Raw genomic sequence first — 12,224 nt, forward strand, 5'->3', positions numbered from 1 at the left:
CCGAAGGGGCCAGAAAGGAGCTGGAGGGAGAGGCGCTCCCTACCCGCTGCGAATCCTGATTGGTCCTCGGAGGACCGAAAGGGAGGAGTGCGAGGAGAAGGGAAAAGGAGTCAAATACCAGCCGCTGGCGGCCGGCTGCGCGCAGATGCTGCGCGGCCTCGTAGTCGTAGGTTCTCGCGGTCATGGCCGTATGAGCCCGGAGTGGATGCGCGCAGGTTTGCGCTACTTTAACGTGAGATCTAGAAGAGTGCAGTGAGGGGCTAGTTGGTACGACATTATGGAAAATATGAATAACTGCGTGTGTGCGTGTGAATAACGGGACGTGTGTTTCTGTGTTTCTTTTCTCTTGTACCGTCTTTTTTGCGCAGTTATTCATATTTTCCATAACGTGCGTCCTGTGGAACATCTCACCCTCCACGTTTTGTATACCAGCACTAATACCTATCTGCTTTTGCTCATAGCTGGCTGACCTCAAACTGCTCCGCAGCTTTTAGGTGCAATTTTAAAAGGCGGCACTATAATCAATTTCGCAGAGCCTTCTAAGATAAATTCGTATTCACATGCTTTCAGTTTCACAGATTATCACCGTCATTACCTCGTAGGTAAAATTGTAAGCTTTTTTTAGCCCTACATCTGCTTTTACGATCGCCATTTATCTGCTGTCATGGATATCCTGTGTCATCGCTCCTATACGTCTGCATGGTAGTAGCTGTTGCAGACATAAGAGTGGCAATAAGATGACAGAGCAATTATCACGGTTAACATAGGGACTCGAGTAAATGATGAGAAGTAACTTCGCTTTCTTTTTCTAGCAAACAGTGCACAGGAAACTAAATCCGCTTCGTTGTATTGAATACTGCCGTGAAACCGTAAACTCAGGGATGCAAATGTCCATTCTTGCTACCAATCAGGTGTGGAAGCCGTTTCCGCTTTCCTTTTGGAATCGGTGGTTGTTGCGGAATGCGCATTTTGTCAGAAGCTATAAACCCATTCATGCCATAAAGTCTACATTGGGGCTAATATTTTATAGCTCTGTCCATGCAAGCACGCTGTCTCAAGCATGTCTCGATCCTACACCTAGCGCTGTGAATATTCCCTCCTCGATGCGGACAAAATGTCTGGGACGTTTATTCGGAAAAATCATCTGAATAGCGCAAAGTCTGATGGTCCGATTTTAATGAGGGTCTCAAAACAAAACATTTGACATATGTCTGTATGGCTGAGAAATTTAATTTAGGAGAAAGATGACTTACGCCAACCAAGTTTACTTTGCAGACAAAGCACGACGTTTCAGGACTGGCTGGGTACCTTCTTCATGGTGTGACTACGGGCGAGGCGGAGCTTGGCTTTTTAAGCGCTCGTGTGGGATACTTCCGGGTTAGTGGCCGCAAACCATGGATGTAAGAAGAGGTAAGTGTCCCCAGGAGACGATTAACATTCTCCCGTGTCTGTTGGATGTGCCATGACTAGAGTAGAAGCCTCCTTCGCGGGTTAGCTTTGGTTTCCAGTACAATGTTGCCGTCAAAGTGATTTCGGTGGTCGCATGCCTCGCAGAGTTGGGCCACAGCGCTGCGTTCACGTTTCATTTGTCGGACGTCTGCTTTGTGTTGACTCGTTCTTTTCGCGATGTGGTTCGTTTCTCCTAGGCACGATGCCGGGCAGGCCGAGCAGGCGGTTTTGTATACTACGCCTTGGGCCTTTTGTTTAGGGTGACGGTCCATCGGGCGGGGGAGAAGGCGTCCGATGGTGGTAGTCGGTTTTGGGCTTGTTAGAACCCCTCCTTTGCCGAGAATGCGAGCCAGCGTCTCGCTCACACCTTTCACATATGGGATGCAAACGCGTTATCACACTGTTTGCAACGCGTAGTCACACCATTAAGAAAGGAGCGAGCCGGACCCAAAACGTCGTGTTTTTTCTGCCAAATTAACTTCGTTGGCGTGTGTCATCATTACCCTAAATAAATGATGGCGTTTTTTTCTTCACCTCAAACCACCTACATTTGGAAATAAAATTTCAAGTTCACATGAAAGCATGCTTTTACGCAATAAAAAAATGTTCCAGAGTTCGTTTCTCGCTTATTTTTTTTTTCAGGTGCAGCACGGGACCAATCAATGAACGGAAGAAAGCCCAATCTAGCCTATCAGACAGTAAATGCGCGTCAATATTAAATCTCACTGAAACAGAACCAGTCCGGAACGTTGGTAGGAACAGTGGCAGTATTTATTGTCCTGACACAGTCACATTACCGTAAAACTTTTGTTCATCGACTGCCAGTACAGATTTCTGAAGCAGAGTCCTATTTTGCGGATTTCTTGGATGCCAATGTATCTAAATCTTTTTGGTTATCGAATGACGTGCGAAAGCGATAACGCTGCGACAAAACAGCTTGAGCAATAACATCTAAGTATCAGTCTACTAAAATACACAGCAAAATACCCCAAGAGCATTAAAATACTAACATTACGAGCACAAAATTCCTGTGGCTATTGAATGATTGCGGCTATCTTATGCTGCAGAAACGAATTGGAATGGACCGCGAGTGGCACAAATCAGGAAAGGTTGCGTTAAGCTGCTGAGTAAACGTCCCGCTGACTGATTTCTTCCTGATATTTGTATACCTTGCAGATACGCAGCCCCCTCTCCTCTTTTACAACCGACTTTGCAGAACAGCTGCCTGCCATTTGAAGAAAGATGTTTGTGAGCGTATCAACCATGCATTTCAGTAGTAGGGGCATTGGGTGGGTGTCAGATCCAACCAAGGTAAGAATATTTATGGAAACAAGGCAAGCAGTATGGACGAAGCAAAATAATTTATTACCGAAGAAAGTTGGGAAGCTGGTGCACATTCATGGTTGACAACGACTGGCTGGGCAACACTGACTGAAGACAAGAAACCGGGTCGAGACAAGCGCGTGTCCCGTCCCGTTCCTTGTCTTCAGTCTGTGTTTTCTACCGTTTTCTTGTCGAATAAAATAGCCATTATCATTTTTCGATCTTAGATGTAGGCATTATTAGTTTTTTTTTAAATGTAACGACTGCTTTCCAGATGGGTTCACATGCCCTGGAAATGTCTGATGAGGTTGAATGAACTTCGAGCGCTTATAGCGGTCTGTCAGAATGTTTAATTTTTGGAAGTGTTTTAATGTGGTTATGAAGGCTGAAGTCTGTTGTGCCACCCTTTAAGGAAAGCTGTTTGTAAACAAGTACCAAGCTGCTCACTTTTTTTTTCAAAAATGTTTAGCGCCCCTTCTGTTCCGCTTTAACGAAATGACAGCCTCGTTTGCTTGTGTGTAAAGAAGTCATAGGGAAATGCGCTGTGAAACAAGAACGCTGAATAAAGCGCTGGACGTGTTCAAGTATTTTAATTATCTTATATGAAGATCAGGTCATAATACGTTTAGGATCGGCGACAATTAATCTTGAAAACAGCCAAGGTGTCTAGGATCTCGGTTGAAGCGCTTAACAAACAGCCATTACCAAATTAGGACACAAAAATGACGGAAATGACGATAAAAACAACGAGGAACCAGGAGTTATTGATGAATTTTTCGCGATATCTTCTTCCTCTTCTTATTATATTTGATTATGACTACCGGAAAGAGTGTCCGTCCGGCCGAGAGCACTGCTTATTCGTAATTGCACTCCCACCGACCCACTTGCTTGTCGAGCCGTCCACCAGTTGCAATGAATATGTGGGCGCAACTAAGTCCATTACACCTTTTGATTATATTGGCAGTCTGTCTCATGTCTAACGCCGTACCTACTGTAACAAGGCCTTTTAGAAATAGTGGCAGTAAGCCAAACACTAAAATCAGTTGGCTAGAGCCATAAAAAATTCTGAAAAAATAAAGGGAATGAAAACATAGATAAAATAAGGGTCCGCCAGGAAACAGATTAGACGGTAACACAGTTTCGTTTAATTTGAAATATTTTTGTTTTGATTCAGTGTTTTTCACCTGTTCTGTTACGGGTTCAATTGGACTTATTTTTGGAAATGTGGCGCAGAGTTTGAAGGATGCTTCACTCCCGCCACCGGTTGGCCCGGTATTGCACTGCCTCCGGGATCGGCCTTGTCTTTAGCGCGTCTTTACTATCCTGTCTTTCTATCCCATCCTTCAACTCTCCTACTATCTGCACATGGTAGCGATTGTGGCTCGGCTTGAGCCAGTGAGCAGGCCTGTGCACTTTCCTTTTCTTTCTTCCTGGCAACAACTTCTCTCTCTCTCTCTCCGTCGAACAAGCCTAATGATTACGTGTGGAATATAAAAGCAAACATAGTAACCATGTTTTCCTTCTTTTTGTGAAAATGTGGATAAATTCGAACATATCAAGGTTAACCTCTTAAATCACGGTTTCGACCTGTTGTATATGAATGCCGCGGCATTCACAGTGAGTAGGATCACCGTCGCCTTTTCCTGTGACTTAATAAGCATTGATTTTCGTAAAATAGCGAATCGGTAAAAAGATTCCCGAAGGCCCTATCTTGCTGCGGCGCTGAGTCAAATGCAGAGAAGCATATTGCATTAATTTGAGTGCTTAATTGCTGCACCAACATTCCTGAAGGGTACTTTGAATTCTTTACTTTGTGCAAGGAGCAAAAATTTCTGTTCTCGTCTGTGCCTATCCCCTAGACTCTGGACTCAGGCCTTACTTTGCTGCGTTCATTCAAAGCGACCTGGGTAAAGTTTTCCTTTGGTAAAAAACAGCAATCGATTGAACATCTGCTAAAATTGTTAAATAAGTTTGTAACACTGCAAGATAACAACTTCAGTTCTTCCCATATGCCTTAGTTTAACAACCATCATAGAAAAGGGGAAAACCTAGCGAATTTTCCCGATATAAATTTAAAATGGCAGCTCATAGATCAGCTTTTTCTTTTAAGTTTTTTTTTCTGCTATGGAAAGCATATTAATTGCTCGTGGCCAGCCTTTATTTTTTCAGATTGGTTCAAGCTGCTGTGATTTTGTTGGTGTGGGCAAGGGAAGGGCAATTTTTATTTTTATGGTTTAATAGGCTACCAGCAACGTAGCAAATGCATTTCTCTTTGACAATGTTATTGCGCTACTCATGGTTTACGTAGGCAAGAACGACACATACAGACAGGGCGCAAACTATCAACTGATTTTATTGCGTGGGAAATTCGTTTTATATGACCTGTAATGATGAAAAAGAAGGAACACAAAAACAAGTAGCTTCATCGCGATGAGTTGTCTAATCTTCTTTCTGCTGACGGGCATGCGTGGAGGATGCAGTCTTTTCACTTCCTTAAAAAGTTACTCTCTCTTCGTCAGCGCTACCGAAGGGCCGCTTACGCAAGTGCCTTCCTTCCCAGACGTCATGCAAAATGCTTCATATAGCTCCCTTTGCATTTTATCTTGAGATCACAGGATGGCAGTGGTGCTATCAAGCAATGGCTTACAGTTTTTGCACTTGGAGCAAAGCGCCGCCAGATTACCCAATGCGAGAGCCAAGCCGCATAAACTGCGATGCTCCCGGAGCCGTTCATTCAGGCATCCTCCCGTCTGGCCGACATAGGCCCTGCCACTCGATAACGGGATCATGTACACGACTCCGGAGTTACATGCCACAAACTTGGCCGCGTGCTTGACCCCACACGTGCTCTCACTATTCCTTGGCGGTTGGTTGTTCAATTTAACCCACAAACTTCTCGGTTTGGCGCAGAGAACACAACTGCCACGTTATGCCTTTTGGCAACTTTCTTAAGCCTATGCGAGACGGCATGTACATAAGGCAATACTACCGGCCTAGATACATCGCTGTTGCAGTCTTGACAGCGGGATGGTTCGTCTTGCTGCGTCATGCCATTTTCTCAGTGTTTGTTTTTCTCGGTGAGTGCACTGACTCAAGGCATTTTTCTTGCGACATCCTCTTCCAGAGTCCTGCGAAAGTGGCACAAAGTAATGACGCGGCTCAGTGGTGTGGCGAGGGGCAAATGGTGGAGAGGCGTCGGGAAGGTTGGTGCAAGTGTGGATGATGGAACGCGAACTCCTTCAACAGCTGCCAACCCGCCACGACTATCGGCTCTCGTTTCCCACCCTGCCTACGGGCCGCGCCGCGAACCGAACGGCGAGTGTGCCCTGAGAGAGCCCAAAGCTCGGCACAGGCCGCGTCGCCCCAGACGGTGGCTCCCCTGGCGTCTCCGCTTGCCGATCGATGCAATGGTCGGTGGTGTGGTTGACGTGGACGGCGATGCGTACTACCCTGCCGGATGCTCGCTACGGAACGGCCACCTCCTCTCCAACTTTCCTGGGGAGAGAGCGTAACTGGCTGCACAAAGTGCTAAGAAGAAATAACGGGAAGCTGGCTATACAAGGGCGTTGAGCAACACACGATAGGGTTCCCGAACTACCGTGGTTCACGCGCCATTGATCGCAAGGCGCACTGCCTTAGGAGCTGGAAAAAGTGTACGTTCACAGCTGCAGAGTGTTTGCCCTTTCCACGAAAGTTCTCCTCTGCACTACAGGTGATCGGGGCCATTTTGATGTTTTCTTTTGTTTTTGTTTTTCAAATGAATATATGAAAATCTTTACTCTCGCAGAAGAAGTCATATACTGCTTCGTTTCTCTTATGTAAACTTGATTTGTGAACTTAATTTTTTCACTTTATTTGCTGCGTACTCAGGGCAGTAACGAGACGGCCACGGCCGAAAGTAATGTGGATTAATTGGAACGAACAGTGCTGAAATAATGCGGTCGTGTCTTGCGGAGGACTGTAAAAGTTGCAGAGGTCTTGAGAGGTTTTTATCCGCAATTAATGGCACCTGCCTGACGATGATGATGATGATGATGATGACGGCGCTGATCTAGCGGTGCAGAGAAGTCAGTTGTGCTAAGCAGCAAAAACTGTTTATTCCAGCCCCACTGCAATGCGTATTGTTGTACGATGCCTAAAGAACGTAGCCGGTGTCGCGTTTTCTTCATAGGGGGCCGCACATAAAAATATAAAAACTCTATAGCGATCGCGGTTATTCATGCACGCCACGTGAGTCAACATCAGCACTCTTGTCACATCCCGACAACCAAGGACGTAGGAAATACGGGCCTTATTTTAGTCACTTGCTGGCGCATGGGACCGTTCACTGCAGGTATATGCAGGCAATAAAATAGTGACGTTTAACGGTGATAGGAGAGTCTATTTAATATTTTTCTGAGATGCATAATGCGCATTTACAAATTTTCTCCCAGAACTACTTTCTACACTGCACTCCACATCCATGTTCCAGTAGTCTAGAATGGTGCGTAGCACTCATTTTGTCTTAAATGAAGGCGAGGTGCTATCTATCGATCAATGTGCGTATAGTGTAATAGTATAAGGATTATAACCGTGGGATCTCAGCAATGCTGAAGCATTTACTTCATTTTTCTGTGAAAGGTGCCTATAGAAAGTGCCCCATGCGTTCTAACTCACTAACCTGATTTTCAAGATGAGCATTCATCAACTAGCCTAATAAACAGTTTGAACCCTTTCAAAGCTTTAATATATAAGCCACAGTCTAGGAAAAAAACTGCATAAAACTCTTCTGATAGTCCGTTCTTCGCTATACATAGTCCATTGAGAGATTTTCCGCAGCCTTTTTGGGCCACTTCTTACTGCATAACAAAAAATAAAACAGTATTGCAGGCTTATCTTTAGAAATATGGCAGTCAAGAGTGACATGGCTTGCCTACAGCATAAAATTACGAAGAAGTTCTAACTCCTAATGGCTGCCGATAAGTAAAAGAGCTTTACTGCGCTACAAGGCGTGCACACAACGCCGCAAGCGAGATTTCGCATGTCCCGTTCTTTTCGCATTGTGTCGACGTCTAGTAGCACAGAAGCATTCTCTCAGTCGTGAGCCATCACAAGCTAGCCCACTTCGCTGCTTTACCATCGATACAGGATGTAATTATAATACATTTCCTCTGAAACGCTGCACCTTTATGGCGAACTCAGCCGGAAACACTGGACAATGTCCATGTTCCAGAGTTCTGGCGTTGCTAGCTGAAAATATGTTTTGGTTCTTGAAGCAAGTACTTTTTTGCGCGCTCCACTATAAGGCGACCATAATAAAAAAACTCTCAAAGTTATTACAGCTGAGAAAAAGGAATGTACCCACCGGAACTAACGTGCTTCAATTAGACCTGGCTTGCTTCGTTCCATGTCTGCCGAGCACCGTGAGCTCAACGCAGAAAAGATATATGAAGCTAAGAATGCATACGTATTGGAGAAGGCGGCAATGCCCGGCATCGATCCCAAAATGGCACCTTCCAAGAGTGAGAAATACCCAAAATTAGCAGCAGCGGGGAGTTACAGCGGCTGCCTTGAAAATATCCAGAATGTTTTTCCCACATCGCCAGCGAAGTAAGCAGTAACGCTGCGTCTCTATTTTACGCAATGTTTCGCGATTTATCTTTCCCATATCCCGCCGTTAGTTGCGCCATCCCGCAAAGCGGAGTACGGTGGAGCATTTTTTTGCTGTTTCTTTACCTGAATCACTGTTTCCAATTTGTGGTCGTAATGTACTATACAATGTTCTTTCAGAAGCGCCACCTCCGAAATAATGTCGGCCGGTTTCTTCTCCGGCGGTAATAGAAAAAGCCAAGATATCGGCGGGTGTCGTTCCCATTGCTTAGGTTTTCTCTATCTGTGGAAGCTTTCTATTTTTTTTTTTTTTCAGGGCGAAGATCTCGCCCAGAAATGGTACGGGTATCGCGCTCTATCATTTGGCGCCACCAGCTATATTAAGCTGCCCCTAACAGCGCAGCACAGGTTTCGGTGCTCAATACTATGGGAATTATCCGCGTTTGCTATATGCAATGAATGTCTGACACAATAATAATAATGGCTGTCAATTAATGTGGTTGCAACGTTTGTAGAGCAACTATGCTCTAAAGGCAGAAACTGAGCATATTTTCTTAATATGTTCTAAAATGTTATAACACAGAGTAAAAAGTTAGCATGCACTTTTTCTTAGTCCTCTTAAATTTTTGCATGTAAAAAGCGGTATTTACGCAGTTCAAGTGAAGTTTCTATCGAAGCATGTACACAAAAAACACGGCTCCTCCTGACGTTCAGCGCAACAACATTAGAGTTCCAACATTTCCGTTGAAGCAAGCGATGAAAAAAAAATAAACCTAACGTCATAATGGGTGTTTGCTGAAAAATGTGAAACACGGAAACATCTTGAAATTCAGAGCAAACTGCAGGACTGGATTCAAGGCCGAAGACGAGATGAGCTCTGACTATCAAAATAGCTTTTAGGGGCTCGCGTGTTTTGATCATTCGTTTTCTTCGTGTGCGTCGCAATGAATTTTAGTATAGTAGTGTACAAAACAAGAATACATTTATACATGAGAAGCAGTTGCCTGAAAGCTACTTTCGAACCTACGCTGGAATTCGAGAATACTAGACAGCTTTGATCAAATCTCTCTTACCTACCTGTGTCACGTATTGGAAAACAGCAGGAAGAATATTTCAGTTTATTATTTTTATTTTTGTGTGGAATAAGCAGAGATTGCGCGAAGAAAAGTTCCCCAATCAAAAATATTTGATTATGTTGTTTCTGTTCTATCTTGATATCAGTGCATTTTCAGGCCACACTGTTTACAGTCACTCATCTCTGCTTGCTTTGATTTCTGTTTTAAAAATTTCTTCCGCAAATAGGCGAGCACAATTTAGTTATTTGAGAACGCTGTGACATTGAAAACAAGGAAAGAAAACAAACAAAATCCGGAAATTGATCAAACCACTCAAATATTCCTCTCAACGAGTTAAAAATAAGGATAAATTCCAAAGAGCCTCTAGCAACCTAGTTTTTTGCGTAAAAAAAACGGACCGCTGAAAACAAGTGTGGACCAAAATAATGTGTGCAAATGAAAACGATATCTTAACACCGGAGTAGGAACACCTAATCACATGAAGAGGGTACATAAAAAAGCATTGCAATATGCGGAGGCGTCAATATTTAAAGCAGTTTTCTGCGTAGAAGACTGCGGTTTAACTCAAAATTCCTACAACGGCCTGCGGCCGATAGATTCACATATAAGGTGCTGTTATCCGCTTCAGGATAGATCTTATCAGTAAACTATACTAGAGCCAAACATGGTGCAGGTACAAAAGGGGACGCGGTCGCCGACGGGGCTACAAGCCACGCTTCAATGCCAGGTTCCGGTCTAATTTCATGAGAAAAAAAACGAAGAAAGCGACAGCCGATGCGCAACTAATTGCTTCAAATGTTTTGCTGTCCAGTAGATGCGCGAGAAGAATTAGAGCACTTAGCGTAGTTATTTAGAGAAACAACGAATCTGTCAAAGAGAAGCGGTATGCGTTACGTGATCCGAGTATTGAACGACAGACTCTGGAATGGATATTCGATATTCCTGTGACCGGGTACTATTACAAGGCGTGAAGAGAGAAAAAATGTCATAACTCATAAAAAACTTACCGCCTAGCGTGTTAGGAGCAATTATATACACTTGACGAAACAAGGAGCCTCGTCAAAAGACCCTGTAGAATTCATGATTGCTCAACGTCATAGAATAACTCATTTATGTAGTCTTGGTAGTTTTTTAAAATATGGAAAACTTCAACTGAGGGCAGCAAACAAAATGCATTTTCTTACTGCAGATTCAAACCAAGTGAATAAAAGTTTGAACCAGTGTTGCCTTGCTTTAACAGAAACAAAAGTATGCGCTTTCGAGACTACTACCTTTTTTCGACACCACAATATTTGAATACATACTGCTGCAAGCTCTTCACCGCCGTTTGCCTGCCTGATTACAATCATCATTGAGGTTCTGCCAAGAGGACACAGCTGACATGCTACTGAAGAACGGACTTTTGGACGCTCCTTATGATAAGTGCACCTCTTTTCGGCAACGTTTAGAGTTACCTGGAACGTTCGGTCCCCAGGACAACAAAAATAACCCAGCCATACCATTGTCATGGAAAGGTGTGACCAACGAATGACGGTATTCACTTCCGTCTAAGGATCAGCAAAGCTATCCCACGTCCTGAATTCACTGGACACTATGGTCACGCTCCTGAATAGTGCAAATAACCTTGCACCCTGTCTTTTGTTTCCACCTTGGCCTTCCCGCTACGCGCTCATCCTTGGCTTGACATGACCCAGCATGCTCTTTATTACACTTTTCTCGCTTTTCTTGCCCCTATTATGACAATTTCGCGCCGAAATCTTTCAATACTGCTCCTATTCAGCTCATTCAATTTGATCTATTGCACAAATTTCCTCATTCATTGAACAATCTGTGCCGCTTCTGCACAGGTAACGCTATTTAGTATGTGGAAAACGGACTGGACTTTACTTTGGGAAGTATTTTTAGACTTTCAACGACACCTATCAAGAAGGAATGATCACGGAAGCGTGGCCTCCAAGGTGGCGTCCTTTTCTCGCACTGGCCCTACTCCGCATTTGCAGTGCACTCACGAGTGCTTCTGTCTGTAGGTGTAAGCGACTGCTGGCCGCAAAAAAAAATCGTTTCCATTTTACTTATTTTAGGCCGGACAGATATGACGCCTGTTCGTAGCCGGCACTATAGACAGGTGCCCATCTGTAACTATCGTTTCCGACGTCGCCGATGAGATACACTGCTTTCAGGGCCTCTCTGATAGTAGCGGACATATGTTAAACAATTAAGTGGCACCAGCAGTGCAGTGAACACAGTTATCTGCAAGACTGCCCAGGGTCCACAATGGAGAGTTTTAGATTAAGAGTCCTGTAACTTGCTATAATCATTTTGGCATAGCAATAGTAATAACGATTTCATTTGTTATTCTCTTTTCCTAGAGGGTATGCTTTGAAATTTTTGCGTCGTTTGGTGGAAGTCTCTCCAATTTTACTAATTAATATTTATTATCTCTTCATTTCATTCAAAAGAGAATTCCATTAGCTACACTATGGCATGCAAAGATAAATGTCTAAATTATTGGGTGACAAAACATTTTATGCATGCCACCCGGAAATTCTGCGTTTTCGGCGGTAAGGAAGGAGTTAAGGTGGCATACAATGCTTTCTTTTACGACAAGTGTTCGGTGGCCGTCAAAACTCCTATTCCACCCCAAAACCACTAAAGCCCAGAATGGACATCCAAAGCACAATGGCGTCTTGTGGCAGTAGACGTGCAGTTTTCTTGGAAAATATCGCTCTTAGCGACTATTGTCATGGGAATTCTTGTTTTCTCAGGGCCAGGGCACCGTTCTCATTT

At 44.0% G+C, this 12,224-nt stretch overlaps 1 pseudogene; it reads left to right on the plus strand.

Annotated features, from left to right (window-relative positions):
- The first annotated feature begins 3,915 nt into the window (after positions 1 to 3,915).
- On the plus strand, positions 3,916 to 4,078 carry LOC144135631 (U2 spliceosomal RNA; annotated as a pseudogene).
- The last annotated feature ends 8,146 nt before the right edge of the window (positions 4,079 to 12,224 follow it).

Source organism: Amblyomma americanum, chromosome 5 (assembly GCF_052857255.1).
Source record: "Amblyomma americanum isolate KBUSLIRL-KWMA chromosome 5, ASM5285725v1, whole genome shotgun sequence".
Taxonomy (NCBI): Eukaryota; Metazoa; Arthropoda; class Arachnida; order Ixodida; family Ixodidae; genus Amblyomma; species Amblyomma americanum.